Genomic DNA, 16,407 nt, shown 5'->3' on the forward strand with positions numbered 1-16,407 from the left:
TGCAGGTACGTCTCACCTGTTCTCTTCCCCCTGCAGGTGTTTATTCTTCATAGGCAGAGGAATGCTAACGCTAACGAACCCCAACGTGTTTGTCTCTCCAGACTGAATTGTCACTCGCTACCGATTACCATGGCAGTGCCAGGACTTCTTGTCTGGACAGGAAACGGGCGGGGGCAGGAAGTGATGCATGTCTACCTGGTCGCCATTAGCTGTGATGTCATATGCAACAGCCAATCGGAGCCAGCGCAGGCTGAATCCTCTTTGGTCTGCTCTGAGGAGATCACTGTATTTCAATGGAGAAAAAAAATGTGAAAAAAATATATGAAATATGAGATTTATTCTGTAATATTATTATTATCCTGATGATAATGATTATTAATATTCTTAATTAATATTCTATTATTATTATTATCATGGTTCTGATTGAATATTATCATCTTAGTAGTATTCATGCCCTCTACTCTCCTGTTCATTTGCTTTGTGCGTTAACATTTTCCCTGGTAGATTTAGAGATATAGAGACTTGCCCCTCCTTCGTCCACTCCTCCTGACCTTTTTTCTCTTTGTCTCACCTTCCTTTTTCTTTTTCTACTTCTAACTTTACTACTGCTCTGTTCTGGCGTCCTCTCTCCTGATCTAGAAAGCCCCTTGATACCGTTCCCTGCAGTATCACCTCATCTCCTCTCGGACCGCTCTGACCCTAGCATCAGTACTGAAGTAAAGGCTGATGAGGACATCTTTTGATTGAAGCTGCTGATAAAGTTTTGTGTCAGTACAGTAAATGTTACTTCTTTTTTTTTTTCCAAAAAAAGGACAACAAAAAAATACAAGGATCCTTTGTAAATTTTGGTTTATTTTTTACATTTTTCTTTGTCCAGGTTTAACACTTTCAAACTCTGCTGAGACACTAAACCTTCTCATGACTCTCAGTGAAAGCCATGAAATTCTTCTCGGTGGGTCAGTGGCTCATCTGTAGGGTGGAGGTGAGGCAGGACTTAAATCTTCCCTCACCACGCTGGAACGATTCTTTGGTCTGGACATCAAATATTCACATAATCGTAATAAAATGCAGACTGGTTTCTGTGATGTGTAGTCATGTGGGAGGTGGGCCACTCTGAAAGTCTTAGTTTAACCCTGCATTCAAGTGGTGTTTGATGTACCCGAGTCTCAAGTTTACGTCATGAAACTACAGTAGACTATTATAATACTTAGTCATTGATAAATGTGTTTTTCTGTATTTTTAAGACTAATAAAAGATAAGGCTGACTTTATTCTATATTTTTCTTACTGTAAATAAAATCCCATGAAAGACCAAAACCAGCAGTCTGTTAGTCCATCTCTTACTTTCTGAATTATTTTTATATGTGGCTCTCAGCCTGAACACCACTGGTTCCTACTGAAGATGAAAAGCCTTAAAATACCATTTTACATGACGATAAATACGCATTTTCTTTCTCGCTGTAAGTTAGTTGAGGTGACATAATATCTCGTGTCTGTCTTGACTCCATAAAGATTAGAAACACACTTTTATTTTTGGTCAAAATGCTGCATTTACACAGAAAAAAAACATGTCACTTAAAAAAGAGTGAACTTGGTAGGTGGACTTGTGTCTTCAAACAGCTGGGCTCTACAGTTGTAGCAAATATCAGTGAAACAGACGTAAATCATCCATTTATTGGGGACTTTTCGCAGCACATTAATCCACATTTGGTGCTATAGTGAGTACTTTGGGTGGCAGAATAGTATGAGTTTGGTCATTTCATGGGATTTGTTACCGAGGAAAATGTAGAATTTTGTAATTTTCTTATCTGTTAAGTAGCCAAAGATTACTATATACTTAGTAGAGAGCCGGTCTCAAAGGCTGGCTTTTGTTTGGCCAATCGGGAGCCTGCATCTTTGTTCAAATATTCCAGATAAACTACATGAACACACACGAGCTGCTTGAATGAGTGGAGACAGATTCTGTTCCCGACTCAGAGAACTGCGACCTGACATCACTTGAAGCAGGGTTGTCACATTCAGGTGCTCGTAAACTACACGACGTGTATTTTCTACCATGACAATGTTAAGGTGCTTGTTTAAAAGTCAAAAGAATCAATACAGTTCAAGGCTGTGAATCAAAACATCGTTTGACTGCTTTTCTCTCAACGTACTGTATGTAGTTCATATAGAAAGCCTCATTTGATATTAGCCCACTACAAAAGCTTAGTTTATGCCAGCATTAACAACAGAGTAGACCTGTTGGCTGTAGTATTCTGCTGATTAAACGCTGACATTAAATTGTTTACCAATTAACAAGAATCATTTCAGATGCATCACATGAGTCCCAAGCATTCACCAGAGCTCCACAGTTTAACCCCTCTAGTTCCATGGATTCTTCCATCGGTTGTGATCAGCACCAAACCAGTCCACATGGTTGAAGGTCAGACGCTGCATTCACGGGTATTGGAATACCTGCTACTAAGCTCTTTGTACTGAAAGACTCCAAGAAGTTCTCCTAGAGATCGGTTGTTGCTGATCTTTCATTTTAGTTTCCCCACAAACAGGAAGTCAGCTGTTTTTGGAGTCTAAACTGAATGCAGCAACAGTCAGTGTTGGTGAGCTTTGACCATCCTCCTGATAGGCCGACACACTCCTTTTCCACACCTCCCCTTCTTCCTCATTGTCCTCTCTTCCTCTCACTCTTGCATGCCCATAAAGGGGGACGTGTTTTTCTCTTGGGCAGGTGTGGTTCCAGGTATAACACTAAGGTGCAGACGTGGGCGGAGCCTCTGACCAGATTAAATGTGACAGTTTCTGATGTGATTCTTGGTGTGTGAGCTCCCATACCAATGCTGTCTTTATTAATTTCTCTAACAACTTCCCAGTTACTCAAATGCACTGTGTGTGAATATATAAGTGCACCGATCAGACAAAGCATTATGACCACCTGCCTAATGCTGTGTTGCTCCCCAACACGTCCTCAAAAATGGGTCCAGACCAGAGGACATCTGGGGGCGTCCTATGGGGTCTGGGAATCAAAGCTGTTCCACTGCATCCTGTTGATGTTTGATCAGAATGGGGTCTAGGAAGTTTGGAGGTCATATCTTGGGTGATTGCCGCGTGCTCAAGATGTTCCTGATTGATGTTTCTGAGATGTCTTTGGGGATATTTTCCTTCAAGAGTAGGTCAGTGACATGTAGGATTTCCATTTACATGAAGGAGAGTGTTTGTTCTGGGACGACGTTTATTTGGGTGTTAAAGTCTCATCAACACGGACGCCAAAATCCAAGGTTCTCCAGCAGAACATCCCATAGAACCAACATGATCAGTGTTCTTTGCTTCACCTGTCAGTGGTCATAAAGCTGTGGCTGATCGGTGTATATATGCATATATGTAACACACATCGGTGGCTCATGCTGCGTTCGTGTCATTTAACACAGATTCAGTAGAACGGTGAAATCTTTAAATTCAGTCACTACGTCTGAGGATAGATATTAAAATAAAAAATATAAAACATTTCCAAATTTAGGTTGTTCCTCCATTTGGCAGCTCGTATTTACAGTAAGTCCGTTGTGACATGAACGCAGTATCAGAGAGCGTCCTGCCACCTGCCCAAGGAGGACCAAACCCAGATAGATTCATTTGAATAAGAAGAAGCAGGTTATTGTTAAACTGCCTTTGTACTGAGTGATTCGTAACACTGGACTGAACTCAGTGTCACACTGCACACACTATAAACTATGACCAGCACTTGTAATGAAGCAATGACACAGCGTTCTACTACTACTGTATAAATATAATGAAGAGGATGTTTTTTCTGTAATGATATTATTGAAACTGAAGATGAATTAATAAAAATAATCCTGATTATTCTGTAACTTCTGTTTGAGCAAGTCAGTTTTTCTCAAATTATCTGTGATATAATGACGATAAAATGCCATCATGAATATTTGTTCCTGTATTGTGGAAGTACTTAACTTTGCAGACAGCGAGTAGAGGAGGTTAAGATCTTAGAACAACAGAACAGTGTGAGTTACTGCAACGAGCGCTACATGAACAGAGACGCTAACAAAGTCACTACAGCTGTTAATGTACTGAATCAAAGCATGGTTTTGAACACCTACTAATTCTGCCACTTTATATATGTGACTAATCTTAAATGTGCATTCAGGATAAATAAACTAATGTAAAGTTTAATTTCAGAGGTGATGCTAGGACCTTAGTAGAGCCTTTACATTTTAACATGATGACCATAGCATTTGACTTTACGTTAAGTTATTTCAGAGTAAAATTGATTTGAAGTGTGCTTTAGATGATTCTTCTTTCTTTTAAGGCTTAGCCCATGTTCCTTATTAAAGTCTCAGAAAGTGCAGGATAGCTAGGCCAGTGGGTCTCAACCTCTGGGCTCTGAAATTAGTTTTATTTATAATCATATGTAAAGGTTTGGCTCAGATAAAGTCTACGTACAGCTGTTAAGACCATGGCAGCATTGGGTTTCCAATAACTCCTAATTTTCTGTGATGGAATTACTGAAACTTGCGTCTTATAAAATTATACAGACAGCAACTTGAATGATCAGTTTGGTGATGGTGAAAAGCCTCTTAACTAATACAGGAGGAAATCCTTCTCCAGAAACAGCACCTTACGGTTCAGCTGAAGTTTGTTGCTGATCACATGGAGAAAGAGAGATCCTTCTGAAGGAAACATCTGTGGTGGATGGAACAAAAATGGAGACACAATGACCCAAAATATGTTTGGAGGAGAGAAGGTGAGGCCAAAGAACACCAAACCTACCATCAAGCATGGCGGTGGCAGTATCATGCTCTGGTGCTGTTCTGGTACTTTAAACAAAGTGAATTAAAATCATGATGAAGCAGGATTACCTCCACATTCTTCAGGAAAACCTAAAATCATCAGCCAGAAGGTTGGAGCTTCTTCTTAGTGGAGCTGAGTTCCATCAAACACACATCAGAAGTGGAACAAAAGGAAAATAAAGTTATAATAATATAAGTTAAATTAGGCTAATAGAATTAAGGCACCTAGCTGAGATGAAAAATTACCAAGAGACATTTAACTAAATATCCCCATTGCTGTATGTCTAGTTTTGAGACAGATTTTATCATATTGAAAGAGGACTGATAATAAATTTCTGGAATATCCGAAGTGCATGATTCATTTTAGATTTTTTGACAAAGATGCATGTGTTTAAAGACTTCAAGTTGCCATGATATCTATCTATCTATCTATCTATCTATCTATCTATCTATCTATCTATCTATCTATCTATCTATCTATCTATCTATCTATCTATCTATCTATCTATCTATATCATCTATCTATATGAAGAGTTCACTTGCAAAAACAGATAACTCCATTTTGATAAATTTTCAGAAAACTTTTTATTTTATTGTTTACTTGAGATAATATCAATCAAACTGAAGTTGAGTGGATTTGACTCAGTAGAAAAATACATGACAAAATAGAGAAAAATAAATTATTAGTGTTATTATTACTATATCTCAAGTAAACTATAAATATCTATATATATATATATATACATACATATATATGTATATACATATATACATACATATATATATAATCTAGTGTTATCAATAACCTTTTGTTTTTGACATTAGTAGTTTGTAGACTCTGATATGCCATGACCTAGACACACACACACACACACACACACACACACTATGGATGTATAGTAACCCTATTCTGGTGGATCTGGATCAACTTCTGCCATCAGGGGTTTATATGATGATCATATAGTGAAAGCAATAATAGAGTTCAACAGGTCAAAGATAAGCACATTTCAACAGTTCAAGTGTATTTGTGTAGGTATATAGAGCCTATACTGAACACCCTTCAACTGCATCTTAGTGAAAAAAAGTGTTGAAATGGGACATTGAATGATGAACAGTTTTAATGTGGGTATCCGAAACTAAATAGTAATGGTATATTTCGACTGTGATACGCTTACGTACTGCATTCCATGTAGCAACGTGTTTGATTGGCTCAGACGAAATTCCTTTCATCGCTGTATCCAACCAGAGTGCTTGTTTTATGTCTCTGGTGGCCTGGAGGCCCCGCCCCTTGTCAGCAGTTGGAAATGACAGTCTGAGTGGAGTAGGAGGAGGGAGAGGTCCGATTAGCGACCAACAAGTCTGGACACCGAAACTCAATTAGAGACATATAGCGCGATTTGCCAAGTGGTTGGAATAAAAACAACATTTTACTACGAATCCCCAGTTGGACTTAGCAGCTGAGAGGAGTACGTGGACGGCTCAGGGACGGAGGTGAGTGCTCCGTGTTTTCGCTCCGGGCTGGAGTGGCTTTGTTATCAACAGGTGCCGCAGGAAGGAGCAGCTAGCAGTTAGCTCCGAACATTAGCCTCATACTAGTCAGTAAAACAAACCACTGTTTGGTGAACAAACTGTTGTTCAGAGACGGTGGATACTCACTAAACTGACACTAAAGGGCCATACTAGCAAAAGGCACTCTGTTTCTGCTGAAAACTGAGAGAAGAGGCTAGCCTTTAGCTCAGCTACTCATGGGTTACTTTGATAGAAGTGACCAAAACTGACATTTTTTTCTAGCTAGCGTTAAGTTAGCTGGATGTCACCCCACCCTGTCTGTCAGATACTAAATAATAGAGTTACACACTGACCTTATGTAATTGTTTACACCAGAGGTTTGTGTTTCATTAGTTTTTTGTTGGATTAGTGTACAGTTTTGACCCCGTTGCCCTGGCTAATGTTAGAGGATTTTAAACTATACTTTTACTACTATTACTGCTATTGGTAGATGTTCTAGTATTTAGCCTGACAGGTCCTGTCTGCTGTAAAAACAGACAGAAAAAGAAAGTTTCCACACTACTGGATGCTGAAATTAAACTGAGGGTGGTCTCTGTGGTCATCAGAGCATATGGAGGGATAATAACCTGAATTAATTTAATTTCTGTGTACTTGCTGGGTGTCCATGTTGTCAGAGAGCAGATATGTGAGAACCATGTGTTGTGAATGCAGTAACCTTGGATCTTATCTCTGAGAGGACGGTATGTGTCGGACTGTGCCAACATATGATTACAGCGGAATGAAGGAGATGTGAATAGTCAGAGTATGTTGAGTGACTTATTACAACTTTAGTTCTTAATGCTTTCCTGTGTTTTAAATCCCCAGATTAGTCAGCGTTGAATCACCTGGCTGTTGGCTGCTGGCTTTCTCACACACAAACAGTTGCGCTAACATTACGGTAAATTTCTCCTTTGTGAGATTAATAAAGTCTATCTTAACATGCAAACGAGTAAAAGTGAAGCGACACAGAGATGTAAACAGAAAGACAAAGGAAAACACATTACCTGAGGACTATCTATATCAGGGGTGTCCAACATGAGGCCCGTGGGCCAAAAGTGGTCCTCCAGAGGGTCCAATCCGGCCCTCAAAGTGTAAAAATTCCAGAGAAGACATTAACTGCAGATTGTAAATTAGTAAAACTAGAAATTTAAAATAAATTCTAGGCCATGAAAAATTGTTTTGATCTTGAAGTAAATACTAGATTGTTCTTTCATGATTTTGTGTCTCATTTTTGTAATATTTTATTTTCTCTTGTTGTTTTTTAGTCTTTTTTGTCTGACTTGTCATTTGTCTCATGTTTTTGTCGTTTTGTGTTTTCCTTTTGTCTCGTTTGTGTTGTTTGTGTATTTTTTAGTGATTTTGTTTCTTGCTTTTGTCATTTTTGGTCTCGTTTGTGTCTTTTTTTTGTCTTTTTTTGTTGTTTGTCCATTTTTTTGGCAATTTATAACATTTTGTCTAATTTTTTGTCTCTTTTTCGTTTCATTTTGTGTTTCATTTTTGTAATATTTTATCTTCTTTTGTTGATTTTTGTCTTTTTTTCATTGTCTGACTTGTCGTTTGTCTCAGGTTTTTGTTGTTTTGTGTTTCCTTTTTGTTCCACTTGTGTTTTTTGTCATTTTGTATTTCATTTTGTTCATTTTATTGTATCGTTTTTGTCAAGTGTTTTTTTTCTATCTCCTTGTGTCATTTGTCTATATTTTTAGTTATTTTGTTTCTTGCTGTTGTCATTTTTGGTCGTGTTTGTATCATTCGTGTCATTTTTTGTCTCTTTTTTCCGTTTGTCCATTTTTGTCTAATTTTTTTGTCTCTTTTTTAGTTTTGTGTCGTTTGTCTCAATTTTTTTGTCATTTTGTTTCTCGGTTTTATAATATTTTCTTAAAAATTTTCAGATTGTTCATGATGTTGTGTAGAAAGATAATACCTTAGATGTGAACATTTTGTGCTACAGCAAACTAACCATTAGGAGTTGTGGTTATTTGAAGGTTATTAAGCTGTGTTTTCACTGATCTGGTCCATTGGAGATCAAACTGGGCTGACTGAGGAACTAACCTGGACTAAAACGAGTTTGACACCTGTGATCTTTAACTGTCAGTCTCATGGTGTTTGTTCTTGTTTCCTAAAATCTCCTACTGACAGTGAGTCGTTCTTCCTTTGCCGTGTCATGCTCGGTGCCTCAGGCTGATCTGATGATAATGTTTTGCTGCATTGGTAGTTTCACCTACACATCTTCATGGCTTAGCCGGGTTGTTTGGTTGTACAGGACAAGTTAGCTCTGTTTTTCTTAAGCAAGCACCCTGAGGCAAGATGCGTATTGGGAAGAATTTAGAAGTGATGTGAAGTATCTCAGTGTCACTGACTGAGATATCTCACCTGTCTAGTTTGATGAACTTAAGAACAGGAAGTACGGAGTGATACTGTGGTGTCTTCTGCTGCTGTGGTTGATCACCTGCTGATAGGATTTAGTGGGAATGCTACCGTTACATGGCGCTGTTAACTGAAAACAATGGAAAAAGACCACAAGCCAAAGTTAAGCCAAACTTAGTGAGTGACTTTTAAAAAAAATAAAATCAAGTCCAGGAGGAGTAGAAAGTAGCGTCCATTTAGTAATTCTCACTGCTTTTAGTAACAGCTGAGAAGCCTCATTTGTGTATCAGTAAGTGATTACAGTGAAAATATTTTATCACGTTTGTGGTGAAGCTAAATTAGGAGGAATTTATTACAGGTTAACAACAAGATTTTTAAAACCTGGAGGCATATTTAGTAGTGGAAAAAGTTTCTGACACCCTTAAAATTTTACACAATCTCAAATATTATCTTTTTTTGTGATTCTAAAGGTGTGGCTGCATTAGACAGACACAAACACATACAAATGATATTTTTTGTTTATTGTTTACAAGAAAAGCTAACAAATCTAAATTCTACCAAAATGACCCAGTAATCAAAAAGTTCTTGTTTTTGTGGAACCAGTCAATTTTAAGTTTTTGGTGGCATTTTTTAAGGATTTGTTTAGTATTATGGCTGTGATTGTACTGACAGAAATCACACTTGAAGACCTGAGAGTTATTGTTAATGCGATCCAAAAACTTTTTTCCACTTCTGTATATCAAACCAGCTGGACCGGTTCTGTACCTTCTTCCAACAAACTGTCATCCTGAGCTGGACCTGCATGTAGTAGAACTGTGTAGAATACTGTAGAGGAACATGTAAAGGACCGGTGGTATGTGATGAGAGCTCTGAGCTGACCTTTAGATGGGCTCTACTGCCAGGTATGAGGTGACATCGCCATGGCGACAGGGTCAAAGCTGACTTTTACGTCCACACAGAGTGAGTTAGTGAAGCAGAAAGGTGAGGACGGCCACGTTGGGCCACAGGCCAGTAAAATACAGAAGTCCTCTGTTCTCTGGAATGCTCTCTCTCTCACTCTCTCTGTGGTGCTCTGACCTGATTGGGACCTAAAGTTAGACGACTGCCAAATCAAAATGTGTCACCAGATTAAGGTTGGGCTACAACTGAGCTGGGGTTGGTTCCTGGTCAGAGTCATCCACTTCTGAAGTGATCAAAGTTCCTTCCTGGTCATGGCTAGTCTGTGTGCTGTCGGTTAGTAAAAACTGCCTCAGCCGGCTAAAATAATCCATCATAAGTCACTGCTTAGTTCTGCCACTAGACTTTAATGATTGTTCTGTTTCAGTTTAAGCATGTAAAGAATTCAAAGAGAATTAATATTATTTGGGAGATATCAACCAATAGTCAGACTGCAAAACTAGAGCAGTCATCTATCCTGGTACTTCTGGTGGACCAATATTTTACATCTGTCTGTCTTTTTTAACTCCATAAATTAACCGTTTATTGCTCCATTACTTCATAGTTGGAAACCTTCCCACTCATAGCTTCTTTTCTGCTTCAGGTCATTTTAACTGACAGCACACATTAAAGCTCTGCCTTTATTCCTCCCTCTCTCCTTCTCTCACTCACTTCCTCGTTGTCTGGTACAGAGTGGTACAGCCTGTGTGTGTGTGTGTGTGTGTGTGTGTGTGTGTGTGTGTGTGTGTGTGTGTGTGTGTGTGTGTGTGTGTGTGTGTGTGTGTGTGTGTGTGTGTGTGTGTGTGTGTGTGTGTGTGTGTGTGTGTGTGTGTGTGTGTGTGTGTGTGTGTGTGTGTGTGTGTGTGTGTGTGTGTGTGTGTGTGTGTGTGTGTGTGTGTGTGTGTGTGTAATCTTAAATGATAGATAGTGGTTGCTCAGCCTATTCTCCTGATCACTGTGCACAAACGGAGATATTCCACTTTTCTTACTCGTTGCGTCACATGTTATATGGTAGATTTTCAGTAGCTGTTGAGTGATAGCTACTTTCTCTCAGATCGGTCACTATTTCAGAAGTTTAAATGAACACAAAGCCTGAACAGTCAGTGATCTGTCTGTCCGATAATGAGGGGAATTCATGGCATATCAGAAGCTGTAATTGACTGTCTGCAGTTTGACAAAGTCCATGAACAGAGTTCTCTCTAGGTTTATGTCTACAGATCACTTACTACATACAGTGAGTTGTTTTTATGTTATTGGTGTAATATTTTACATGTTATTACTTTTACTGCAGTCCAGGACAATAAGTCAAATTTCATTTTAATGTAGGTCTCTTTCATCTTGTCCTGTTTTTCTCTTTCCTCCTTACTTTCCAAGGTTCACATTAGTGTCTTTTTGTCAACATTGTTATAGAGTGAGTTGTCTTTTTTTAATAAAATTTATAAGAACTCTCTTGAAGGATCCAGTTGATTGATCCATAGTGTTCTTAGCAGCAGTAGTAAACAGTGTGAGTTAAGACAGGGCCACACTGGTAAAAACGTGCAGTGTCTGCCTTGCTTTAATCTTTCTGACATTCTCACTGAATGTCTCTTTTCTCAGAGGCTCTTGTTTTAACATTTAATACAGGAGGTCCTCGGTTTACGACGTCCTCAATTTACGTCATTTTGCCATTATGTTGGAACTGGCTCAGTGGAACTAGTTGGTGAGTGGAGTGGATGAATACATCATCATGTGGCACTATAAGATGTCTTTGTTTCCATTTGTCACCACATTAGATTAAGCTACATTCATTAACTTCATTGTGTTTCCCAACGTAATCAGACATTTTTACCGGTATTTTCCTTCTGAGTTGTGCTTCAGTGTGAGCTAATGACAGTTTGTCGTTATTGTAGTTGTATAAATATGTAAACTGATCGATATCGTGATGCACGTAACGGCTGTGTTTACATTTTCACTGGAGTTCTGGCTTACAGCGAAAATCATCTTATGTCACGCTGTAGGAACAGAACTCTGATGTAAGTTGAGGACCTCCTGTATGTTTTAATGTGGAGCAGATTTCTTTTCTCCTAGTCTCCATTTGAAGTATTCCTGAGTGTAGCGCTGTAGCGACCACCTTATCAGTAGAGATAAGATTAGAAACCTAACCTAATAGTAGAATTAATGCTGTTGTTGCTACGATGACACTGGTGTCCGATCTAATGTATTCCAGCTGCTTTTATAGTCGAGTACGCTGGGTTTAATCTTCCTAAACTCAGAGGAAGATAACCCTCTGCAGTATCCAACCATCCTACAGTTTACATGAATTATGTCAGGCTCTGCTTTCTGCCAAATATCCGACAGCATCACTTCACTGGATGGAAGTCTCCTCCAACATGTAACAGACTTATCATTAAACAGGTTACCAAATACTCTTCACTGGCCTATCTGTCTTTACTGTAAAGTGGACATTAAAGTTCATGTCAAAGAATGTGTGAACCTTAAAGTGTAGATGAGAAATATATACACTGCAAAACATTTATAAGTGTTGAGATGCTTCTGTCTCTCTGTAAGCTCCTGTTCTGTGGTGATATTTAGGAATAAACTTCTCACATACCCACTTTGTCTTTGGGAGGGTTTTTCAGCTTCCTCTCAACAACCTGCCTTATCAAGGTTATGACACAGCCTCTAATACACTAGCCAGGCAGGGTCAGGCTAACTTAGGCCAAGGGCCTTCAGCTGGATACCCCCCCACAGCAGCAACCACCAAGTAATGCAGCAGTCCCCCTTTCTACAACTTCTAGGGAGGACTCTCTTCTGCTCCACTTTAATGTAATGAACCAACGTCCAATAAACCCAGTGTTCAAGAAAACACATTCATAGTTGCAGTCTTTACATTCATTTAAGATCATGTTCACTAATATATTTTTTTAAATACAGTGTTTTTCAATGCATTTTGGCTTTTTGTCCACACTCAAACATAGTTTTCTGATGACAGACTGTTTTTAAAACTCCTTCCAAGTTAGAGATTTGAAGTAAACACAGTATGGAGGTATAAACAGTGTTGGCTTGTGATGATAGAGGCATCTAGATCAGTCCACACATGATTTCCTCAGTCCTTAATGCCCCATTATTGGTATCCTGCTGGAACCAGTGATAGTATTTATTCAGGCTTCTGATTGGCCAGTGTGGATTGAAGCCTAGTTTTATATCGACACCTTTTGGTTTGGGTCTTGACGGCATTTAATTTGTGTTTTTGCATTTTCATCTACGCTATCGTTTAAAAATTTAGGGTCATGTCCTTATTTTAGACAGAAAAGACTTTTTCAATGAAGATCGCAATAAATGAATGATAAATCCAGTGTAGACATTGTTAATGTGGTAAATGACTATTCTATCTGGAAATGGCTGATTTTTAATGGAACATCTCCATAGGGGTACAGAGGTAGCCTAGCCGCACTAGACAACCCACAGCAACGAATTTAATTCTCTGCCAGGGTCGACAACAAAAACGACAACAGTCGTTGAGCTCCATTAGCACGGACTCTGAATAATCTTTCTGTTAACATGTCTGTAATATACTTGAGCTTCACCCATTGACTTTATAAATAAGGCTTCACCGAACTACCGCATCCTCTTAGCCTCTTTACCCAGCTCTGAAGACGCAAGGGTCTAGGAACTCTCGACAGGGAGGGAGGCGGGCTAAAAGGTTGTCTTTCAAATCACTCTGCAGCAATTGGGTAGGTATACAACCAATCAGCGCAACAAATAGGCTGACGTAGTTCCTAGAACGCCTCAAATGAGAGGATGCGGTAATTCGGTGAAGCCTTATTTATACAGTCAATGGGTGAAGCTCAAGTATATTACAGACATGTTAACAGAAAGATTATTCAGAGTCGGTGCTAATGGAGCTCAACGACTGTTGTTGTTTTTGTTGTCGACCCTGGCAGAGAATTAAATTCGTTGCCGTGGGTTGTCTGGCGCGGCTAGGCTAGTTGTTTCTGTCAGAATTGTCGTGCCTCTTTCGTCACTTAGTTACGCCCGCCTTCTGACTCTACACTTCATGGTGATTCGTCGGCCAGTTTTAGGAGCATCCAACCTCGAGGATTACCGAGGGTAACTAGACCCTTGCGTCTTCAGAGCTGGGTCTAGCGCGGCTTGGCTAGCATCCTCTGATTTCCAGCGCTCTAGGAACTATGTCAGCCTATTCGTTGCGCTGATTGGTTGTATACCTACCCAATTGCTGCAGAGTGATTTGAAAGACAACCTTTTAGCCCGCCTCCCTCCCTGTCGAGAGTTCCTAGACCCTTGCGTCTTCAGAGCTGGGTCTCGCGCGGCTAGGCTAGTACAGAGGAACATTTCCAGCAACCATCACTCCTGTGTTCTAATGCTACATTGTGTTAGCTAATGGTGTTGAAAGGCTCATTGATGATTAGAAAACCCTTGTACAGTTATGTTAGCACATGGATAAAAGTGGGAGTTTTCATGGAAAACATGGAATTGTCTGGATGACCCCAAGCTTTTGAACAGTACTGTATGTTTTATTTTCTAAACAAAGAATGAAAACCCTGCTGTATTAAAATAACCATACATGTGTGGATTGGGCCGGGGTTGCTGGTGTGTTTTCAGTCATTAACATGCACAGCTCTGTAGTTATTTTCTCCCATCCCACTACACCAGTACATGATGAAGGATTTAATTTCCCAAGTGTTGTTTCCACCCGCTGTTTTCCTGTTCTGCTCTGACTCTTAATATCATGCAGAATCGTGAAGCTGCTGACCTCAGCAATCAGCTGTTCTACCATTTTGTTAGAAGTGCTTTCACACAGAGGAGTGAAGCACATCGTTGCTTTATCCTTCTGTTTCCAAAAAGAATGAAATCATTTGGTTATCGCCCGGTTATCTTTGGCATGAAGTTAAATCTTGCTCATCTTCTGGGTGTCTTTGGACACTTTAAGCATAATCACATCAGTTTTGTGGTTGTTAAAATGACCATAAATGCACCCGAAATATAGTCGCACCAAGGTACATATATGGGATTTTTTGTTTAAAACTGTTATTCTTGTACCATAATAATTGGAGATTAATTTTCTTTTGATCGAGTGATTGATCCACTTATGTTGACAAGAAAAAGGAAATAATTTTAAAGCTTACTTGACAAAGATAGAACCAAGTCCTGCAGATAGAAATCAACAGAACACCATATTTCTATAGAGTAGGTAGGAAATGCAGGCCAGATCATAAACAGACTCTTACAGACTGTATCTGAAGCAGTAAAAACTGAATCACTGAAGATTTTGCTGTGTTCCCAACCCTTTACTGGAAGAGCTCTTTGTCTTCCATTGCTTTGCCTTGAACTGTTGCCTCAGTAAGATACTCATGCTTCCACTCATTCATGTATGCTCACCGGGGGGTAAGCTGTGGGGCAGATGGCTGTGTGTTGAGGGCAGTAATGTTAGGTTATAGCTCATCAGCCCTGTGTGCCGTTCATCAGATGAGTCATTCCATGTCAATTCAACAAATGCTTTTTGCACCACTTTCTCAGATCCTCCCAAAATTTTTTTTGGGCTTTATTTGGGTAATTTTATGAACAAATGCAAAGTATTATGGTTATAAACATACAGTATAAGCAGTAATGATCTAATCTAATACCCATAGTCAGTCCAAACTTAATCCTCGCCTATGATTTTAGGGTTTTAAACTACTAAAAAAAAGCAATTTATACTCCTTTTACATGGTCAGAATTTTTTCCCCTTCCAAAACTTTTACCCTTCTGGTGAGAAAAGTATAGAAATGAATGAAAATAAAAAAATACTGGACTGTGGAATTTCCCAAAATATCCTTATTATTTCATGGGCGACTTTATTTTGGGTTTTTCATGCCTCTATTTTAGGACTTATTCTTGTGAAAAGACATTGAAAGAATGAATTTTCTTCTTTACTAATGAAAGTTGCATAAGGTAAAAGTTTTAAAACATTAAAATAAAGCTTATTTATTGATTTATAGGCTGTTGAACTCAGGTGTAGACCCAAAATAGCCTAACTTTAGGCATTAAAAAGTGCATGTGGGATACATGGTACGCGGTTCAAATTTTTTTTGGAGGAACTAGTATGTGTGAAGTATGTGTGAACTTACTTTCATATTTGTTTCTTGTGCCAAAGATGAGCAACTGCTGAATCAATTTACTATACATTTTGATCCTCGTTTTTGTTTTTAGGAACCATTTACATGACCAACTAAAGATGAAAGATGAATCTGAAGCATCAGCATCGTAGTATAAGTTACAAAGGGCATATCTGAAGTTAATTATTATATAGACATTGTTTTTTCTTTCATACAGTAACTGAATAAGAAGAAATGGCATCACTCCCAGACTGCATTCTCAGGACAGCCTTGGTATCGTATTTGACTTATCAGCTGAATTTGAATATTTGCAAGTGAAATTCATGCACCCAAAAGGTCCCAGCAAGAAGTTCACATGGCCTAGAAAGGATGACGTAGTGTGGGTGCCTACAGCCCACATCCTCTGTCCAATCACTGCTCCTTCAACACGCCGTGGTGGACAGTACCACATATCTGGTGCAGATGATGGCCTGATTTCAGAGAAATTCAAGCAGTTCAAAGGACAGAAATAGTGGTGTGATAAGTTGGGGACAAATTACATGTTTTACATGGGACCTAAGGCAATATAACTCATTTTAACTGCAATATATTAGTTAGAATTCCTAAAAAACGCCTATAAAACATAGTGCATTTCTTGGTTAAATTGGCCATGAAGGATTCAAGAAACAA

The 16,407-nt window shown here is 39.0% G+C and overlaps 1 protein-coding gene across 2 annotated transcripts in view; it reads left to right on the top strand.

Annotated features, from left to right (window-relative positions):
• The first annotated feature begins 6,075 nt into the window (after positions 1-6,075).
• The window catches only part of pals1a (protein associated with LIN7 1, MAGUK p55 family member a), a 38,451-nt gene continuing 28,119 nt past the window's right edge, over positions 6,076-16,407 (top strand). Inside the window, exons 1-2 of one of the 2 annotated variants that reach the window (XM_022192519.2) lie at positions 6,076-6,286; positions 7,169-7,241. The gene's annotated coding sequence lies outside the window, so the exon portion shown is untranslated. The remainder of the gene's footprint in view (positions 6,287-7,168; positions 7,242-16,407) is intronic. The other variant, XM_022192518.2, reaches the window with a different exon arrangement.

This window comes from Acanthochromis polyacanthus, chromosome 1 (genome assembly GCF_021347895.1).
Source record: "Acanthochromis polyacanthus isolate Apoly-LR-REF ecotype Palm Island chromosome 1, KAUST_Apoly_ChrSc, whole genome shotgun sequence".
In the NCBI taxonomy this organism is placed as follows: domain Eukaryota; kingdom Metazoa; phylum Chordata; class Actinopteri; family Pomacentridae; genus Acanthochromis; species Acanthochromis polyacanthus.